Here is a 19,501-nt window from a genome sequence, read left to right on the forward strand (position 1 = left end):
CCACTATTGATCCCTGGGGTACACCATTGTTTACTGGCCTTCAAGTTGATTCCATGCCACTTATCATCTTCCTCTGGGCTTGGCCATTCATTCAGTTTTCAGTTCACCTCACTGTCCACTCATCCAGCCCATACATCAGGTTTTTTGCAAAATTTACCATGAGGTAAGTTGTCTCTTTAAAAGCCTTTACACCAAACTATGTGTTTTCTATGCAATAGAAAATAACATAGTGGTCACAGAGAATAACAAGGTAAATATTTTCTTAATGTGAACATGTGTTATTTCATTTGGTTTCAACCTCACAAATTAATTCTGTGCGTCTTTCTTCACACAGTAGATCAGACTTAAAAAAACCCTACTTTAAATCACATCATCAACATCCAGGTGGAAATGATAATAAGTATATTTTCTTAGCTAATTTAATTGCAGCATATATGTTAGTAGGCTTTTCCAGAAGAATTACAAAAATACATCTCTAAAGTAAAAACAGGATGAGTCCATAAACTCTTTGTTACAAAAACATTGGATTGCTTGGTCTACATCTTACCATCACTCCTTGTCGTGGTTTCAACTCTGGCTGGATTTTAAACACTTACTGAAAACTGCTTCTCCCCCTCCTTCCCCTTCTGCTCTTCTCAGAGGAGAGAGGAAAAAAAACAGTTAGAGAATTCCTGAGTAGAGATAAGAACTGGGAGACTCACTTATTAACTAATTTTCATGGGCAAACAGATTCAAAATGTATAGAACTTAAATTTATTGCTAACAAACTTAAACTAAAAGCTGAATTTATTGCTAGCAAAATAAGAACTAAAGAATAAAAGAATAAAACAGTCTTAAAATACAACACCTTCCCTCCACTCCCCCCTTCCCTTCATGTTCTCCCTTCTCCCCCCAAGCAGTGCAGGGAGATGAGAAAGGGGGGGAAGTCACAGCCAGCGGCTGCTTCTGCCACTGTTAAAATCCTTTTCTTAGGTAGGAACTCTTCCTAATTCACTGTCCAAGGGGGTCACTTTTCCACTGGGTGCAGAGGTGTCTCTCCTTTGCACTCTGATGGTCTCCATGGGACGCAAGGGGACAACTTTCTTTACCATGGTCATCACCACAGTTACAGGGGGTAATGGCTTTGAGTCCTTCCCCTGTTTCTTGTGGGATCCCTCCCCACAGGAGACAGTCCTTGATAGACCTCTCTGGCATGGGTCCATCCCTTGGGCCACAGTTCTTCCATAATCTGCTGTCCCTTGGGTCACGAATGAGCTGCATCAGCGTGGATCCCCCACAGGGCCACAAGTCCTGCCCGGGACAACTTGCTCCAGTGTAGGTTTCTCTCTCCATGGGCCACAGGTCTCCAGCAAGACTCTGTTTCATCTTAGGCCTCCCACGGGGTCACAGCCTCCTCATGCACTCCTCTGCTCTGGCATGACCTCCTTCATGAGCTGAAGAGGAGGGTCTTTGCTCCCCAGCAGTCTTCCACAGGCGGCAGGGAGCTCGGCTTTCAGTCTTTCCCCTGCTGGAGGGGGAGAGGGAGGCCTCTGGTCCTCTTCCTCCCCTCTCCTGCTACACTGACCTTGAAGTCTACATTGCTATCTCATGTTCTCCTCTGCTCTCTTCTCTGGTTGAAATTTCTTCTGTGACACCAGCTTTCTCTTCCTCTGTTCTTAAATATGTTATCAGAGAAGCGAGTACCATTGGCTAGTAGTAGGAAGTCCATCCTGGAGCTGGCTATCATTGGCTTTTTCATAGAACAGCAAAAGCTTCTGATAGTTTCTAATCAAAATTATTTCTGTGGCCCCCTATTACCAAAAATTCAGCCACTCAAACCCATGACACTCCTGTAAATCCATAAATTTTACACATTCTGACCAAAATAAGCCTTTTTCTTTCTCAGTCCCCTCCACCACCCTCCTGCTCCAAAGCTCTGCAGTGTCAGATTTCCATCAAAATAGCCTAAATTTCAAACTGTTTCCTGTATTTCCAGAAATGTTTTTACAGAGCCATTACTAATTCAATACAGAAAGATTCAGTTTTATGGTTTCTTCATGAAAAATTAATCTCGTTTTTTGAAACCATTGTAATGTGTAGTCACTATAAGTTATGGTGCTATTTCTTAGTCATTCAGTAAGATAAATGCCATAAAAATATTTTGTACTTTTCACTGTAGTCCCTTTGAATGGTGTCTTTTGTACACACAGTTTGAATCAATTTTTGCTTGAAGGTCTTGGCAATATTAACACACATTCTCTGACACACAAGTTACCCTTAGCCTTTAGCTTTACATATTATGGTGGTACCGCTGCCACTCCACTAAAGATTTATTTGGAGAATGCCCATGTAATGTTTTATCAGCCTTCTTTTCAGCCATTTATGTATGTATTATCTGGCCAGTGAAATAGGTTGGAGCAATCTATTATGTGACATAGAGACACCTGGACCAGCATATTTGTGCTTAAAGAAGCATCCAGCTGTGCTGCTGATCTCAGTAGTTAAAACTATATTCTGTCACTTTATATCAGCAAAATAATTCATACAGAATCATATAGAAAGCATTGAGATGCTTATTCTGATGACTGCATATTACATAAAACTGGTTTCAAAATGAATAGAGTACACTTGCATTCAAAATAATATTTCTTTTCTCTTTAATACACAGATGAGTTTTTAATGTCCCAAAACAGAACTTGAATTATTCTGTTTGTCATCCATGTAAATTTTATCAGCTATGTTGTCAACCTAGCTAAATTCTCACCCAGATTTTTCAGTTATTCAGTTGCAATGCACAGATCTGACTTTTCAGCATCTTCTATCTCTTCAGCACTGTGAAGATGGATGAGGACCCTAATTTCCTTGATGTTGATGTGTAGGCTTAATCACTTGTTCTTTTGATCAAAAGAGTTGATGATATATGGCACAAATCCTAATATATACGTAATGATTAGCAAAGAACAGGCTACTGCACAGCAATTATACAAATTTTGTATAATGTGCTGACAAATAACAGATTCCTTTGTGCAGACTAAGTACAACCTACAGGTTGTACTATCAAAAAGTTATTGCATTGTAACTTCTCTATAACTGAAATACCTAAATAGTCTGCTTTAAACAAGAACCTGCACCTCACTCATTATGAAATAAAAGAAATCTATTTGAAAATTTGAATATATAATAAATTTTTTCCTAAAGCCTTAGGAGAATTTGATGGTTGATAGTACTGAAGGGTTTGGATTGATTGCATAACATTTCTGTTACATTTTCTTTGTTATATAAATCATATCAGCTTGATCAGTGTTGTGGTTTAACCCCAGTAGGCAGGAAAGCACTACTCAGCCTCGCTCACTCCCCACCAGCAGGATGTGGGAGAGAATCAAAACGGTAAAAGTGAGAAACATCATGGGCTGAGACAAAGACAGTTTAATAGGTAAAGCTTTCTACACAAGCAAAGCAAAATAAGGAATTCATTCACCACTTCTCATGGGTAGGCTGGCATTCAGCCATCCTCAGGAAAGCAAGGCTCCATCACACATAATGGTTACTTGGGAAGACAAACACCATCACTCCAAACATCCTCATCTTCCTCTTTCTCTTCTCAGTTTTTTGTTACTGAGCATGATGCCATATGGTGTGGAACATCACTTTGGTCAGTTCGGCTCAGCTGCCCTGGCCGTGTCCCCTCCCAACTCCTTTTGCACCCCCAGCTTCCTCGTTGGTGGGATGGGATGAGGAGCAGAAAAGGCTTTGATGCTGTGTGTAAGTACTGGTCAGTAATAACAAAAGCATGCTCGAATTACCAAAACTGTTTTCATCACAAATCCAAAACACAGCATCACACTAACTACTATGAATAAAATTAACTTGATCCCAGACCAAACCAGTAAAATCAGAAACTCATTAGCTAGAAGATTATTAGGATCAACACTGTCAAGCATAACTCTCCCTGTAATGTTTTTATCACTGAAAGAATCAATATGATCATTATAATGTCTGGAAAATAATTTTTCTATTTGAAGATATAAATATTATTTTTCATTTAAAAACATTTTCTTTATATGAACTTTGTCAATAGCACAGTCTTTCTGAGTCACTAACATCTCCTATATTTCTCTATTTTGGTGGGAATGCTGCAAGTTTCTATTGAATAACTCCATTGCAGCTGTTCAGTAGCTTTAACCGTATCACAAAGGTAGTTCTGCTACTATCTGCTTCTTGATGGGTGGCTTAAGTTTCATTTAGCATTTTGTCAGAAATGATAGATGAGTGATTTAATGGTACTGAATTGTTCGCTTTGCACCAGGGATTCAGGATTTCTCTTCCATTTTGATCATATCCATTGAAATGTTGTACAATAGCACCATCATAGGGGCATATATAATTTAAAACCACTGAAAAGATGTTTGATGTGATACCATTTTGCATTTTATTGACATTTATACTTTCCTTCATTAGCATTTTAAAATTTTCATTTATGGTAAGCAGCTGCTTGTTTGCCAGTTTTTACATTTTATTCCAGCTCTGTGCCACAGTATCATATACTTGCTCCCTTTTCTTCAGTACTGGATCAGTTATACGTGTAACATTCCTAATAAGAAAAAAATATCTTTGTTTGTTAAGCTACAAGAAGATAAGTGCTATGTGATTTCTAGTCAGTGTCCCTCACTACTTTTTGTAGTGCTTTCTAGCATGAATGTACTTGTTACCAGCAGGTGCTAGTCTATTAGGACCCCAGGAAGAAAGGCACTGAGACTCTGTAAAGTCTCATGTTAAATGATAATTTAAAATTATATCTATTGGGGCCAACAAAATACAAAAAGATAAAATAGTATAGATAATCTTATACCCCTATAGATTCTGGTAACTCCATACTGTACAGAATTGAATAGTCCTCCAAACAGGATGTAGAAGTCCAATGCTGACTCAGTCTATGGAAAGGGTTATTCTTTTCAATCATTCAAGCTATTATAGTTTTATCTTAGAAGGAAAATCTTGAAATTGTTCTTGTACTTGAAAATGCCATCAGCTTATGCCAAGATTTTTTTTTCTTAAACTGAACACAGATTCATTCAAATTGTCTTTGTAAATCATGTTAATTAAAATTTTGATTCTTCTTGTTCTTTGAGCAGGCATTTCTATAATGATTGGTTTTCCTTTTCCCACTTTTTTTTAAACAGAACAAGTAATCTAACTGAGACAGAAACAGAATAGGTTTTCTTCAACTATTCATGCAAAGCAATGTCAAATGCACTAATAAATTTAATATAAGTGTCATTAAAAGAATTGTTTTTCCTTCATAAACATAGGCTGGTTTGACAAGATTTGAGACAACTCCGTGTTATCTTTGTTATTAGGTGATATCTTCATTGTCTTTCAGGTGTTTGCACATAGCTTGATTACTTGACCTTTTCAATTTGATCTTTTAAAAAGCTAAACAGCATTAAGAATGACTTTCATTAATTTCTTCTCAGCTCTTCTGAGTAGCTGAATCTGAACCCTTTAATGTGTTACAATTGGTATTTAAATTACAATTTTCAGGCATCTTGTGACATATAGCACCCTACAGGTTGATATCTGGCAAGAAAACTGCATGATATATAGGTAATTTTGACATCTGGAAATTCGAAATTGCCTCACAGTGATCTAACTATCAAATTGCTATGTCTAGACTATTTAAGAAGACATAATTTTTGCTTCTCAGCTGGTTGAAGTATTATATTAATGATGAGCAGTGTCCTGAAACTTCAGTAGGATATTATTTTTATTTTCTTCACTAGAGCTATGTTTATCTAGGTCCTTTCTCTAAAAAGGAACTCAAGGATTTATCATTTCATGCCATCAATTTTATGTCACTGTAAAGATACAGTTTTCTGACCTCCTTTGTTCTTTCATCAATAGTGAGCATATTACCTCAATAGTCGTAAAATAAGCAGTTGGCTTTTTGTAATGTCAACAGCTGTTCCTTAAGTTCTGGTTCAGTTCCAGAACCAATTCATCATATCACAGTAATCAAATACTGCTCTTTTTGTTCCTTCAGTTTGGCAAGCCAAAGTCTTCCAGGTAAGACTTGCTGGCCAAGCATTTCTAAACTCCAACTATGTCATTGGCATATAAGTTTTTCTACTTTTCTGCACTGCTGGAGTTAGTATAGTCAAGAATAAAAAGAATAGTGCAGTACTGCATTAGAAATTATATTGAAATGATATGATCATAGTAAGAAAAAATTGCATATTTCCATTCCAATTTTCCTATTGGTGGCTTTTGATTATCTCTTCATATAGCCACTTGAAAAAAATTGGGTGGTAAAGTGCAAATTGCTTGTCTGGATGTGGTGAATCACTACAATTTTCTTGTGTTTGATAGAAATTGCAGAAACCTGTACAAATCTGAGTAATTTCAAACCTGTCATATGTGTTCATTGTTCAGAACTGCAACAAGTGCAACATGGGGATAAGGCACTTTCTGAGCCTGTAGGACTTAAAGTGTCACTGTTGCCTTAATTTCTAACCACTATTCAGTAGGCCTGTTCGAGTGACTCCAGAGGAGAGCCACAAAAAATGATCAGAGAGATGGAGCACCTCTACTATGAGGAAAGTCTGAGAGACTTGAGGTTGTTCAGCCTGGAGAAGAGAAAGCTCCAGGGAGACATTATAGAAGCCTTCCTGTACCTAAAGAGGGCTTATAAGAAAGATGGGGACAGACCCTTTAGTAGGGCCTGTAGTGATAAGTCATGATTTTAAGCTAAACCAGGGTATATACAACAGACTAGATACAAGAAAAAAACTTTCTACAATTAGGCTGCTGAAACACTGGAACAGATTGCCAAGAGAGGTGGTAGATCTTAGATATATTCAAAGCCAGGTTGGACAGGGCTTTGAGCAATCTGATCTTGTTAAAGATATCCCTTCTTGTTGCAGGGGGGTTGGACTAGAAGAGGGGACTAAAAGACCTTTAAAGGTCCCTTCCAACCCTAACCTTTCTATGATTTGATGACACAAAATTAGAATCTATGACTAAATAAAAAAAAAAAAAGTAGGGGAAAAAACGTTTCACAGGTTGCAGAAAGTACTTTTTTTATTTGTACAGAAAATGTTTCCATTAAAACAAGTACATTTTGCAACTGCAAAAATTACTGATTCGCATTTTATATTGATGCTCTAAATGTTTGAAACTAATTTCTAAATGCTGTTATTTATTTGGTTATGGCATAGATGAGTATTCTTATCTAATTTTATACTCTGTACTTTCACTGGATTGCATCCTATTTTTCTGTAGCATTTTGAAATCTATCCATAGCAAAAAGCTGTCCCAAACAAATTTCAATAATTTCCAATTACAGACTCTTATTTGTGTCAAACTTATGTTTCAGTGTGACCAACATAATTTTAGGAATTTATTTCAGCAATCATTTACAAAAATTTGAAAACACCAAGTCAAACAGAATTCTGTAAATGAATACACACTTAGAAATGTAAGAGATATGTTTTGAATGGACTGAATTGCAGTTGCAAGATAACCACGGTTTTAGTGGAGAAGAGGAACAAAAGGTTTAAGCATTTGTTTAGTTTCATGAAAGAAACACAACCAACAACAAACTAGACAAACCACATTTATTTCTGTAGTTAAATTTTGAATGCAGTTTTTTACTTTGTGATTGCATAATTTACAACAAACTAAACTTGATATAATTATATCCATTTGGTAATTATTAAGTCTTCTTAAAACAATTAAGTTCCTCACTCCTCTCTCAAGTCTGCCAATAGTATTAGATGACTGGAATTATGTTTCTATATGAAGATAATTTCTGGATATATGTGTTTTAACCACAAAACAAAATTTTTTGAACTAAACTTACAAGCATTCTGCAGTAAGCTTTTGTGAAAGTAATATAACCTTCTCCACGTAAGTGGGTATAGCTCAGTTTTATTAAAATTAACTGTGACTTTCCATAACTGTTGCTTCTCATGGAGTGAATTCTTTCTGAATCATATACAAGAATTCCTCTACTCATTTATAGCTTGTCAAACTTTTGTGGTAATTTAGAGAAGTTCCTATTTCTTGTATCTTCACTGAGCATTGGTATGTAGCTTTAGAGTGTGAAAAAATAGATAAGCTGATGTTCTTACTGTATGTTACTTCAAGAGGAAGTGAATAAAAGTCATTTAACTCTGTTATCTCAGTTACACCACTGAACACAGTCAGTGAACACACAAAACTGGGGAGGCTTGAGCCCAAATATGGCAACTGTATATTAGATGAATATAGAATACCAAAATCATTATACCTATAGATTATGGATTTTACCAGCAATGGAGAGCAGAGTAATACCTCGGTAATTTGAGCAGTCTTGATTTATCTCCTTTCCTCTTGTACAAGGTGACGATGACAGCGTCACGTAGGTCTGAAGGTAGTTCACCTCGTTCCCAACAGCGCACCACAAATTCGTGAAACTTAGCATGGAGTGCTTGGCCACCATGTTTCCAGATTTCAGGTGGGATTCCATCAACCCCAGCTGCCTTGCCAATTTTCACCTTCTCCCATGGTGGGGGCAGTATCCAGTTCAGTTTTCACGGGCTGTTGTGAAATGAACTGCAATGCTGAGTCTTGAACTATGCGGCTAGTACTGAAGAGAGTCTGAAAGTGTTCAGACCATCGATTCAAAATGGAAACTATCTGTGAGAAGCATTTGGTCATCTCCTCAGACGGTAAGATTGATGCAGAAATAGACAACAGGTGAGCAAAGGCATACAGAGCTTTCGGTAAACTCCATAAAAGAATGTGGTAAAACAAACACCTGAAGAAAAGTACTAAGATCAGCGTTTACAGAGCTGTTGTACTGTCTACTCTTTTATATGGATCTGAATCATGGGTCATTTACCGGCACCACTTGCGTCTCTTAGAACACTTCCATCAGCGCTGCCTCCGTACAATCCTAAACATCCACTGGACTGACTATGTGGCCAACAGGTCTGTCCTTGAACAGGCAGCAGTCACGAGCATTGAGGCCATGCTGCTGAGAACACAGCTGCGTTGGGCAGGGCACATCTCCAGGATGCAGAACTACCGCCTCCCTAAGATCGTGCTCTATGGGGAACTTGCCACTGGCTGCAGTGAGAGAGGAGCCCCAAAGAGGAGATACAAGGACTGCCTGAAACAATCCCTCAGCCTTGGCCATATTGATCACCACCATTGGTTTACCCTGACCTCCAATCGGGAGGTCTGGAGACACACCATCTATAACGCTGCTGCTGCTTTTGAGAACACCCGCAGGATCACTCTCGAGGAGAAAAGACAATGCAGAAAGAATCGCGTCTTGTCGATATCACCTGGGGAGTCTTTCTGCTGTGCCTTCTGCAACCGGACTTGTCTATCTCGCATTGGCCTTTTTAGCCATCAGCGCGCTTGTAGCAAGCGTGGGTAGAGCCCCTCTCAAATCTTTGTTCGCGAAGCCTAGCCATGATGATGATGATAGATTATGGGTGCCTTGATGATTAGGTGGTGGCTGTTCAGAGGGTATTTTATCACAATTTGGATAGAGACTTATTTCCCAAAATTCTGCCACCAACACAGAAGCTTTCATAAACTCTAGGCTACAGTCTCTGCTTCCCCTCCATACCTACAGCGTCTTCCATGCTTAGACTTGTCACTGCTATGATTTGACAGTGAAAGACCTGATCACTGTATCCTGCGGTGTTCCATCACTGCATGTTCATACAGAATGCAAGCACACACTCATCACTTGATTTGTACAAAAGAAATCTATTTCGCTGCAGGAATAAAGAGCTCAATAAGTGTTCAGTACAAAAAGCTATAGTTTCACAGCTTCTTACTGTTAGTATTGTCCTTTAAAGCCAGCAGGTTGTCTCTACTCAATTAATTTTGTAAAAGATCACTTAGTAGGCACCATTTTATCAACACTTGACAACTAAAGAATGCTTTGCTTATATCATGTGGGCTTTTGTTGCTATTGCTTTATTAGAAGAAACCATAACCAGAACTGTTCCTGAAACCCTTTTTATTCGAAACACAGAAAGCCTTTATATATTGTGTTAAACTATTGTACATTACAGAAGCTTGTGTGAATACCTATTAACACAAGAAATCATACATGGAGTTCATTCTATAGTTCATCCCTGTATAGAAATTCTGTGCTGTGTGAGGAACAAAGTTGTTTGTTTTTTTTTATTTATTGAAATCATTGTAAACATTGAGAAATTAAAAGTGGAAAGCAAATCTCATACATTTCCTGTTGAGATTAATTAATTTGAAATATTTTTATTTTATTCAATGGATACCCTTGCAGAAGGTAAACTTGTAATTGTTTAAGACAGTGCATTGTGTAGACGGAACACTCTATAGAGTCTGAAGAAAAGAAATTATATACATGTTTTATTGATTTAAAATACATTGTACACATTCAATTCTATTCAATATAGTCTAGATTTCCTTTTTAATTGTGTTACTGGGGAACAATTACTATATATATTAAAATATTCCTATACTTGAATTGTTCTTGTTGGTGTTATGAATTCACTTTAGAGAATAATTTCTTAAGTTTGCTGCTGGCATCTGTTATTTTTCTCTTACTTAAGCACTTAGGTCAACTGCTTACTGTTAATTTGGGATAGTTTGTTTGTTTGAATGTAAAACTGGAGTGTACATGAGTAGTAATTTGAAATTCCTTCTGACACTAAGCATGGCTACAGGAGCATATCAATCTATAGTCAAGAGAACTGCATTTCTTCTTCATCTCCTTTTGTTACTATGACTTATTTCTTCCCTCTGGCTTTTCAGCTTTCTGCCAAGTTAATGGGGTCTCAACTCTGAGATACCTGATAACTTGTCTTGTCATTAATCACTCTGAAGTTAACAGATAGTGCACCTTTCAGCACTATCTTGTCTTTAACTTCGTCCACATAGTAATGAATCAAGGTCATGAAAATATAGGATTGTGCCATTTGAAAGCAAAGTCTCTTTTTATATCAGGCAGTCTATCATTTAAAAAAGTCTTTTCATATTCTTTCAAAAGAACAGAAGGTTGATTAAAGTTTATGTGTTGAAAAAGCTCATTGCATATACATCTAGAGAGACCAACATTCCTGCAAATAAATTTGATTGAAAGAAATAAAATGTATTATTTCTAGAAATGTATGGTGTTAAAGAATCATTGTATAATTAAAGACCATTTCAATTTAGAATACCTTGTCCACTACTATGTGGAAAAATTACTGCTCTATACATTCATGATTTTACATTTCTTTTATATACAGTAGTTCAGAGCAGGAGCTACAAATAAAGAAGTTTAAATAGTTTGCAAATTGCTTTTAACCCATGGTTCATTTGGAATTCATCCCAGACATTGATGCTCTTGCCTGCACAACAGGAAGAAAGTTCAGTGTAGGGCAGATAGTGAGGATTGATTATTTAGTTTACTTTTCAGAATAATTCTTCTAATTCTGAACAAGCAATTAACACATGAGATCTTTTAGCACTCTTCAGGGAGAAAGAGACCCTGGCAATTTTGATGCATTTCAAAGAGTTCAGTTCTGGTTTTAATTTTGACTCACCATTATTTATAAACATAATAGGACAGGGTTCTGAGAATGTAAATGCCTTGAAAACCTTCCAGCACACTGATCATGATCACAGAAAAACAAATATGTCTTATGTGCATGGAACTTACAGCCAAATAACCAAAACGTATCAAGTATACTCATATTACAAATGTTTCAACATTTTATCTATTTAGTCAAAAACAGTAAAAAAAAATCAGAATTTATTAAATATTCATATGTATAAGCCTCCAATCACAATTATATACATACAAATACATAAATACATTGTAACAGTTTATATAATTGGTTGTGGGACTGCATCAATAACTACAGCCCTTTTACAGTTTTGCTTAAGAGAATCTCCTAAAACCAGTCTCTGTACATAAATGTACATGTACATCTCTCATGGGTGTAAATGATTTAGAGAGATTAAGAGAATATCCTTATAAAAACATCTTCCATATGTTTATTGATAGTAATAGTAGTAATAGTAAGCATATCTTGTGATGTAAGATCAGCAGTACTCTCTTAATTTTTGTAGCATTCAAAGTATTCAAATATTCAAAGTTTTTAATGATATTATGGATTAAGGCAGTAAAATAAGAATATAAGGCTGTACAGTCACAGACCAGGTAGAAGAGACTTAAATGAATAAGTGTTACTGATAGCATTAGCAGCTTTTTAAAATAACAAAAATGAGTACTATAGAATAATAGCATCCATCCATCAGAGCACATAAAAAATGCTGGTAACAGAAAGAATCACTCTTGTTTGTCAAACTCAGTTAATACATCCAGTTTAAAAAAAGGAAGGCAAAAGAAGATTGTTTCTTCCACAGTAAACAACTGAGCAGACTTAGGGGAGAAGCCTTCTCATGGCAGTGTGGCAAAGAGGAGAAAAAGGCAGTAAGAAAAGAGACAGCAGTTTATGCAGAACACTACTGGAGAGAAGTAAGGATCAGACAGACAGGAGTCAGTGGTGTTGGAAAGAACTTCCTAGGAACTAGGATGTCTGAACAGTTAGCCAAGAAATCAAGCCCAGAAATGGGGCATCCCCAGTGGAAAGGGAGGACAGAATTGGAAGGGTAAAAGTGAAAAAATCTTTTGGGTTGAGATAATGACAGTTCAATAGAAAAAGGAAAAAGCATTGTAGGCAGGCAAATGAAAAAAATTAATTCTTACTCTACTGGCCATTGGGAGACAGGTGTTTCCAGGAAAGCACAGCTCCATCATGCATTGCAGTTATTTGAGAAGACAAGCAAAGTAACTCCAAATATTTCCCCTGACTTGCACCTTCTCTCCCATAGCTCTTCTTGCTGAGTACAATGTCATGTGGTATGGGATATCTCTTGGGTCAGTTGGGGTCAGCTGTCCCATCCCAGCTTCTCATGCACCCCCAGCCTCTTTGCTGGTGGGGCATTGCATGAATCATAGAATCACAGAATCATAGAACAGTTTGGGTTGGAAGATAATTTGAAGATCATCTAGTTCCAATCCCTCTGCCATGGCCAAGGACACATCCCACTAGACCAGGTTGCTCATATCCCTATCCTACCTTGCCTTGAACACTTCCAGGAATGGAGCATCCAAAACTTCCCTGGACAACCTGATAAGGCCTTGATGCTGTGAGTACTACTTGGAAATAACTATAACTATAACCCTGATGTGTTATCAACACTGTTTTCAGCACAAGTCCTAGCCATATGCAAGTGATTATGAAGAAAAATAACTCTATACTGCCAAAATAAGAATAAACCCCAAAAATAATATATTTACAATTGAGTAAAAACCAAGAATATGAAAACAGAACAGAAAACAAAATTTGAAATTATGGTAGAATGAAGGAAAAAGATTAAAAGCCCCAGTTTTTTGGCTTATTGGATTGTGTGGTCTTTGAGGATAGATGAAGTTTTATGAGGTTCTTTATCTTGTAAATCAGTGTTCTGAACAAAACGACAACTGAACATTTTTCTGTAGCAGAATGAGTAAAATCAACAAGATACAGATTTGTATAGCAAGGCAACAGTTTGATGCATAATCTGAAGTGCTTTCTAAAGAGAATACCATAAATTTTTCAGTGCATATACACCAGATTGCCTTTTTTTTTTTTTTTGCCAGTTAAAGGGTAAATATGCTACTGATTAGCTGGCTGGCAGTTTCCTGCACCTGTTAGGGAGGGTAATACTTTTGTAGCGCACTGAATATGTGATTTTTGCTATTAACAGTAGAAGGCTTCAGGCTGACCTAGCAGTGCAGGGTCTCAGGCTCCCCTTGGTCTGAACTATGTTTTCTGACTGCTGCCTCCCCTGCTCCTGCTTCAGCTCTAGGGATGGCCCCTCCCCTAAGGAGGAGGAGACACCATCCATCCTGCAGTCATTGCCAGGCAAATAGCCCTCTGGGTGCGTGCTTGATGAGGCTTCAGCTGGCAGCCTGGGAAAAGAAAGTGGTTTGTGATTTCAAAAATATATTTAAAAAAGACAAGACAAAACAAAACAAAAAATATGCACCCAAAGAAATCCCAGACTTGAGACAGGAGGAAGAAACATGTTCCATAAAAAAAGTCAAAATCTATACCTCTAGTCCCCTATGTCATTTTGTTACTTCCTCTAGTTCTTGGTCTAGTTAAATCCATCCTACCTTTACCATTTAATATCCCAGTTTATCCTCAGCCTAAACACCGGCAGAAGTATAACACTGGTTGTTAAACAACAAGAAAGGCAAGAAGGTGTATCTAGAAGCTTTCTTACTTTTTGGTTCCATCTTCAACAGCAGTGTCTTTGGAGATGTAGCTCTAGCCATCCGGCAGCAGATACAGTGGTATTTACATGTAGCACTTAAACTCGGTAATTCATTTAGCTAATATTTACAGTCCAGAGTTAGTTCCTAAGAATTCATGCCTTAAAAAATAACATAGCTGGTCTGACTGATAATACTACATATTGAATAAGGCTGAATTAATTAACTCACATTGCATTTGGTTTTGTTCACTCTGAATCACATAATCATAGAAGGGTTTGGTTTGGAAGGGACCCTAAAGATCATCTAGCTCCAGCAATCCATGCTGTGGGCAACTTCCACTAGACCGGGTTGCTCAAAGCCCCATCCACCCTGGTGTTGAACACTTCCAGGGATGCACAGCTTCTCTGGACAGCCTGCTCCAGTGCCTCACTACCCGCACAGAAAGGAATTTCTTCCTAATATCTAAACTAAACTACTGCTCTGAAATTTGGGCAGTTTTAAAATCAAATAGACAGCTATAAGCAAAGTATTTGGGAAGATATGTGCATTCCCTAGTGCTATCAGAATTATGGTTTTGTTTTCTATACCCTCAAATATCTAATTTTCCTTTTTTATAAGTTTTTTTCTGGACCATTCAAGTCAAGAATAGGGTAGTTAGTACATTTTGTCGGTAGAACAGCCAAACACTTGTTCTAGCTAACTTGTGCTGAGTGTATTTGAATAATATTCTATAACACTATAGTATCTTTTTCCACTATGAAATGGGAAAAATAATGTTAGCAACAGAGACACAAACAGCTAGAGCTTTGAATTGGACCTACCTGCACTTTCATTTTAATGTGGAAGGGCTTTGAATAGTCCTTTATAAAACTGTGTTTTATAAAACCATAATGGGAACAATTAACTTTTAAAGAGAGACATTATAACAAAATTAAAAACAAAAATAAAAAGCTTTTCTTGTGTCTTTTCCTCAGTTTTGTTATCAGTTCCCCAATTCATTTGTTAGTGCAGTTCTCTGGGTTAAAACAATTTCTACCCTTTACTTCCTGGGACCGCAGGATAAATGTCTTTCTGCTCTTCACCATGGTACTTTAGCCCCAGTTTCTTTGTTTCTCACAAGTCGTTCAGTTTATGCTCATGCTGCTCATCCTGTTGCTCACACCTCTGCCTGGATTATTGCAGCTTCAGTTGTACTCAGGAGTGATTTCACTCCTTCTCTCCAGTAGCTTTCTTCTAACCCATAGTGCAGTAGGAAAAGTTAAAACAGAGGGCATTCATTTTATGCTGCTCACTCATGTATTTTATAAAGAATTTAACATATACTAACTTATACTGGCGTTTTATATCTAGTTAAAAAATGACCCAACAAGTACTTCACTTTTCATTTGGAGGTCTCTCCACCTGACATACAAACTTCCTTTAAGAATTAAAGTTAAGTTTCTTGTATAATGACATGCCACCAGAAGTTTATTCTCTGGGTAGCATTTCCAGTCACAAGGTCACTGCTCTGATAACACCACTGTTCAGTATACTAATCTTTCTCTCTGAGCTAGGGATTAATTACCATTGATGGAGAAAGCAGAATAGAATTCATTGCACATTTTTCTTTACTCTTCAAAATTGGCATAGAAAGATGAATATATTTAAAATCTCAAAATATAGGGTTTAATACAAGATATTAACTGATGTCATATAAATAAGCAACAAATTAACTTATTATTCACTGTAATGGCTGCAGTTCCACTTACATCTGAAGTTCCAATTACATCTGAATTTACTATAGCCATTTAGAAATGACACCTTTCAGACACTGAATATTGTAGCTTTATATTTGAAATATATCATACTAAACATGTACTATGTTTTTATTGATATCAAAGTAAAATAGAAGGTTATTTTTCGAATCTATGCAGTTAAGAGAATTGGCCTTGCACTTTTTTCTCTTTTTTATTTTTAATTTAAGTCTTAGGTCTCCAGAACATGTAAAAACATTGTAAAATATGCATGTGCAAGTTGAACTGTTGTGTTGATCCTTGATGCACTGTTCATTGCTTAAATATTGCCCTTGTTCAGAGACTTGAATTTGAAATCAGATTATAAAGATCTATTTTTGTCCTGTTCCTCTTTACCTTATTTCTAACAACAACATTCAAGACATCAATAAATCTTAACATGGTTATGAATTTAAGTATTTATTTAAACATATCTAACCAAGAGGCACTGATGATGACAAAAATGTGTAAATTTAAAAATGAGAATTTCGAATTAATTCATAATTTTACACAATTTTTTAAAAGGGTTTGAGTCATAGTAGGTAAATAGATTTTCAAATTTAGGGGACCAGTTGTTCTTCTCTTCCAACCAAAACTTGTTATATTACTTATCTATTTATGAAGGCTTCAGTTTACTTGTATATGGTTAAAAAATTATCTTTTAAAGAACATTGATGTGAAGACATTAGCAACTGTTGAATTAAATTCTTTCATGATACCAGAAGTATCACTGGTAAAAATGTGTGAGCTGTTTCTCACTTTATATGATTTTGCTTCTCTCTTTAGTTGCTTGCTCTTCTTACACACTTCTTCACTGAATTAATGATCCCTTTAGTGCTTGATATTTTCCTCATCCAAGAGCTGTAAGCAAGTCATCTTTCAGTCTTATATAGTAAATAGATTGTGACATGAGGTTTGGGAGTGATAGAATAAAAATCTTAAAACACAAATTCTTCAGAATTCTGTTTATTGACTTGATTTGTCAAACTCATCAGGCATGGATGTTCAGGTGAAAGAGCACTGCTCTTGCCTTTTACATAATATGCTGAATACAGTGAGTTGCAGAGTAGAGGAATGTCAAAGAAACAATTAGCACCAATGATTCAGGAAAAAACACTGAATTCTTCCTAAAAGACATTGATGTGACTTGTGTTTTAGACTATGAGTGAAGTTTTTGCCTCAGTATCTTAATTTAAATTGATCCCCTTTGACCTGGTTAGGTTATAGTCTACCAGTTTTCACTAAATGAACTGTTTCTTCCCAAATTAACAATATTTTTTTTCTGTCTTTACCAAGGAGAAAAGAAGGATATATCTTTTTATTTATTTATTTGTCCTTGATATATATATCTCATGGCATGATTGACAATATTTCCTTATATTTTCTCAGGATTTTCTCTATTCCTCTTCTAGCTACTTTTAGTCTTCCTTTAAAATGATGTTGCACTATTTTTTTTTTTTAATTTTTTTTTTTTGGCAGAACAATTACCTTTTTCTAATTTTGCTACAAATGAACATAACATTACCAAAAAGGGCCCTCTTTCATCTGGTTTTCCCAACTGTCCTATATTTTTCTGTGCTATTTTGTTCATTTAGTCTTTCCTTGTTCTAATAATCCTATTGAGAGCCATTGTTTAACAAAAGGCTAAGAAATACTTCGGTCACTTGGTAATGCTGACTGAAAAAATGGGGAGGATTGAATGGATTCAGGGGTAGAAAACAATGGCAGGGAAAACTCATTAATCCGTTCAGCTAGTGAGACTACTCTTTCTATCAGTCCTTTGGATAGAGCAAAGTGAGTCAATTGTTTTTCTCGTTTGTCTTACCCTATTTAGTAATGTGGATGGGATAGAAGCACCCATTCTTGTCAAATGTGCCTAATACAAGGGAAAAAAATAGAGTGAACATTGATATATAACCTCATCTATGAGTACTGCTGGGGTACAATGTTGTACTGAAGTAGAACATGACAGCTAAATAGTAAATTGAATTATGAGAGAATTGACCAATCCCCCTTACTTCATGTTGCAGATGCTCTCTTACATATGCACTAATACCAATCAATGGCCTTGTTCTGACAAATGGCCTTCTTAGCTTTTCCTATTAGCAAGCCCTAACATCTGCAAGTTACAATATACTATAATTTTGTTACTATGGTTATGAGGGATAGAAAAAAATTGGTGATGGATTTTTTGACTGTCCTCTGATGTTAAAGAGAAGTGAACAATCTGTGATAAAAGATAGATCCAATTTACTTTGCCCTATTGGAATAACTATTTCTACTGAAATGTGGGACGTAAAATGTGTTTTGATCCTTTTTCTACTAAGGGGATTTTCATGTATAGTGTTTGTTGCATCAGTTGTTCTGGTATATAATAGAGACAGAGTGTGAAATTTTGATCTCCTGGTAAATGTTATTCCACATACTTACAGTTTCTTTATATAGCTATTGGTAATTAAATTATTTGAGGTTCACATCTATTGACTTGTTTATAATTAGTTAGTTATGCTTACCTTGTAGTTTACAATTTGGGTTAAAAGTATTCTGTTTACCATTTCAAAATTATACATCTTTTTGTAAAGTATAATTTATTCTTTTATGAATGTCTATTTTTAATTCAGTGGACTCAAGTGGCTAACAAAATGTGGAATCAATAGATATTATTTCTTCAGAAGGGATTTATTATGAAGGTAATGTTATTGCTACAGCAAATCGCTGAAAAATTAATCTGATGTAATCCGTAAATATGTGCTAGGGAGTTGCTTTGAATCAGAGCACCAAAGCACAAAATATGTAAAAAGCATATTTGCTACATAATATTCCTGAAGTAAATGGAAGTAAATTCTTAGCTGCTGGCTGAATATAAGCAGGCTGCTGCCCATTCTACTTCTCTGGCTGAGACTGTGTCTGATCACTGCAGTCTCTTTTCTTTACTACTTCTGTGTTACCAGCTTTCCTAGTGGGAAGCAATGGACCTTTAAATTGGACTAACCAGCAACCAGAATGATACCCAGATCTGGAATGACTCAAGCTCTGAGCCAGCAAGTTGGAAAGAGGTTCAGGATCCTGGTATGGATCGCAGACAGACTTAATATCTATGCTTATTTCTTGAGGGATTCATTAATGAGGGTTTATTTTTGTATTTAGAAAATGAGGGAGTGTGTATGTTTGCTGCTGAACTTCAATACTGACCAGCGAGAGAGAAGGGAAAAGGTTGAGCCATCACTGCTGTTTAGTTGGTGTGACTGCTCTTTGTGTTTATGGAAGGGAAAGACGTTGTTCTTCCTGTTGATCCCTATGGCCAATGTGTCTGCATTTTGTGTGTGTGTGTGTGATTGTGTGTTTGCTTACTGAGAGCACATTCAGTTTTGCTACTGGCTGGATCTATAAATAGAAATGAGAACAACCTCCCTGGTCTGAGAGTACACTGGATTCAGCTTCCCCTAATAATAAC

General features: G+C 36.4%; 1 protein-coding gene across 1 annotated transcript in view; it reads left to right on the plus strand.

Annotated features, from left to right (window-relative positions):
* LOC126640158 (protein eyes shut homolog) overlaps positions 1 to 19,501 on the plus strand; it is an 82,754-nt gene that overhangs the window by 24,407 nt on the left and 38,846 nt on the right. The window lies entirely within an intron of this gene.

This window comes from Myiozetetes cayanensis, unplaced genomic scaffold, assembly GCF_022539395.1.
Source record: "Myiozetetes cayanensis isolate MyiCay16 unplaced genomic scaffold, myiCay2020 scf2-11, whole genome shotgun sequence".
Classification (NCBI taxonomy): Eukaryota; Metazoa; Chordata; class Aves; order Passeriformes; family Tyrannidae; genus Myiozetetes; species Myiozetetes cayanensis.